Source organism: Aotus nancymaae, unplaced genomic scaffold (genome assembly GCF_030222135.1).
Source record: "Aotus nancymaae isolate 86718 unplaced genomic scaffold, 86718_ANA_hifiasm-v0.15.2.pri h1tg000006l, whole genome shotgun sequence".
Lineage (NCBI taxonomy): Eukaryota > Metazoa > Chordata > Mammalia > Primates > Aotidae > Aotus > Aotus nancymaae.
The window spans coordinates 100405753-100408773 of record NW_026988417.1 but is presented as its reverse complement, the minus strand read 5'-3'; the positions used below and the strand labels follow the sequence as shown (position 1 = coordinate 100408773).

The 3021-nt window shown below is 35.2% G+C and overlaps 1 pseudogene; it reads right to left on the bottom strand.

The window, feature by feature from the left end:
- Positions 1-1834: 1834 nt before the first annotated feature.
- Positions 1835-2297, bottom strand: LOC105727351 (large ribosomal subunit protein uL23-like; annotated as a pseudogene).
- Positions 2298-3021: the final 724 nt, after the last annotated feature.

Genomic DNA, 3021 nt, shown 5'->3' with positions numbered 1-3021 from the left:
TATAGTAAAAGGACATTGTATGACTGTTATATCAAGAGTGACATTTATGCTTCTTATTGGATAAAACTTCAAATTGATAAAACATTTTTATTTATGGAGCATTTTGCATGCAATTTCTCACTATTAGTTTATTCCCTCTCCATTAGCTACTTCCCCTTACCTAGAAGTTCTTTTAACTAACATTGACTGAGTGATACCTACCATGGCTACTCCTGGAATATAGACTCTGAAGAGCAAAGAAAATAAGCAGTATTCCCATTATTTAACTAACTTCATCTACATATTCACATTATTTGTACCTATTTAGATCCCAATTAGACTTTTCTTGTTATATTTTAAAGATATTATGTATTAATATAAACATTCAAATCCTTAGGAACCTCAAAATCAGCATTTCCCTTAAATTATGTTTTCATTTTTTTCTAATAACATTGATCAGATAACATTATTGAATTATTGAAAGTTCACACATATTCCTGGGAGGTTGTAGTGGCAGATGGGATTTTAGAATTCTTAGCTTAGATCATAAGAGATTTTGTAGAGGTTTAGAATTACCTATAAGAAAGTAAATGTATTGTTATTTCCTATGCTTAATGAGCTTAAGAAAGCAACCACCATTTCTGAAGAACTGAAGAGCTATAGCCCTATACATTATAAATTTAGTGATTTAACTTACTTTGAACTCGGGGATAGTAAAAAGTATAAACACTTATTTTAATAGATTGATAGATCTTTTGGGGGAACAGAGAGAATAGATAATTTTTTTGAATTCTTATCTTTCCTTTTGTGCTTACCTGAATTATTAAACATACAATTTAACATAAACAGGAGAAGTGCTTAAAATTACATAGGCATGCTAATCATGGAAAAATATACTTTTCAAGGCAGAGACAATAAACACAATATTTGAGAATTGCTTTTAAAAATTTTATGTCATATTTCTCATAACAAGTGTTGCAATAAAGTTTTTATTGCTAAAGCTTAATATAGAATTAGGTCATTCATAAATCTGTTGCAATTAATGTTTTAGGACAAAATAAATTCAAAGATATCTTGTTGTTTTAATAAATGCCCAAGGTACAAGATAATTCTGCTATAACTTTATTCTTAATGGCAAGATCTTCCATAAATCTATGAACAACTATCTCCATAACATTTCATATTTTTACCTAAAAGCTATATTTACTCAAGTTTCATATATATTCTCATAAAATCTCTTAGATAACTAAAGTAAAATTTGACATTTGTATTTCCTCAGGATTTGTGATAAGAAACTCAGTTTTAAGAATCTAGATTATAAAACTGGGGATGACATAGACCATTCCTATTTCTTTATTAGCAGAATGCCAGCAATGTTAGGTACTGAGCTTATGTTTTTGAATGCATAAATGTATACAATTAATGAATGAAAGAAAATATGCATCTATTGTCTACAAATGAGGGAATATACTGTCCTGCTGTGGATATAAGATACACATTTTTTAAACTGGAAAGCCAGTTTTCAAGTAGCATATTTATAAAATCTAAAAGATTTACACACAAAACATTATTCAAATTCGTCTGATAACCTACCTACAATTTGCAGTTGTATGATAAAATCTTCCTTGAATCAGCACTCACCTAAAATGTAACATGATGCCATTTTTAAGTTTTCCCAATCCAGATTTTTGATACTCACAAAAAAGTAATTTCTATATCTAGATTAATAGGACAAATAATTTTCTTTTTGAATCAAATTTTGCAGCATTAGTATATTTTATTTATTTTTTTTTTGTGTGTGTGTATTATGGTGAAAAGATATACATATATTTAGAATTAGCCAACTGGACTCAGTTTAGATGATCCCAATTTTGTTGGCAACATCCAAAGCAGCGTAATCAGGAGCCAGTCGAACATACGCCGCCTTCTCTCCATCAGGCCGAATCAGGGTGTTGACCTTGGCCACATCAATGTCACAGAGCTTCTTCACAGCCTGTTTGATCTGGTGCTTGTTGGCTTTAACATCCACAGTGAACACAGTGTGTTGTTGTCTTTTATCTATAGCGGACTCAGTGGTCAGTGGAAACTTGATGATAGCATAGGTCAGGCTTGTTTCTCCTGGGGGTGCTCTTCCGGGGATATTTGGGCTGCCTCTGGAGTCGCAGTGTCTTGGGCCACTGGAAGGTGGGTGACGTGTGGATCTTCTTTTTTTTGTGGCTGTGGACACCTTTCAACACTGCCTTCTTGGCCTTTAAAGCCTTCGCTTTGGCTTTGGCTTCAGGAGGGACAGGAGCTTCCTTCTTCGCTTTCAGCACCATCTTGTGAAGGGTCCTTGTGTGTATATATATATATATTTTTTTTATTGCACTTTAGGTTCTTGGGTACATGTGGAGAACATGCAGAATTGTTGCACAGGTGCATTCATGGCAGTGTGGTTTGCTGCCTCTATTCCCCCATCACCTATATCTGGCATTTCTCCCCATGTTACCCTCCCCAACCTTCCTACTCCCCGCTGTCCCTCCCCTAATCCCCCTCAACAGACCCCAATGTGTGATGCTCCCCTCCCTGTGTCCATGTGTTCTCATTGTTCAACACCCACCTGTGAGTGAGAACATGTGGTGGCTGATTTTCTGTTCTTGTGTCAGTTTGCTGAGAATGATGGTTTCCAGGTTCATCTGTGTCCCTACAAAGGACATGAACTCATCGTTTTTTATGGCTACATAGTATTCCATGGTATATATGTGCCATATTTTCCCTGTCCAGTCTATCATCGATGGGCATTTGGGTTGGTTCCAGGTCTTTGCTATTGTATACAGTGCCACAGTGAACATACTTGTGCATGTGTCTTTATAATAGAACAATTTATAATCCTTTGGGTATATACCCAGTAATGGGATTGCTGGGTCAAACAGATTTTCTATTTCTAGGTCCTTGAGGAAGTGCCACACTATCTTGCACAATGGTTGAACTAATTTACACTCTCACCAATAGTTTGAAAGTGTTCCTATTCCTCCACATCCTCTCCAGCATCTGTGGTCTCCA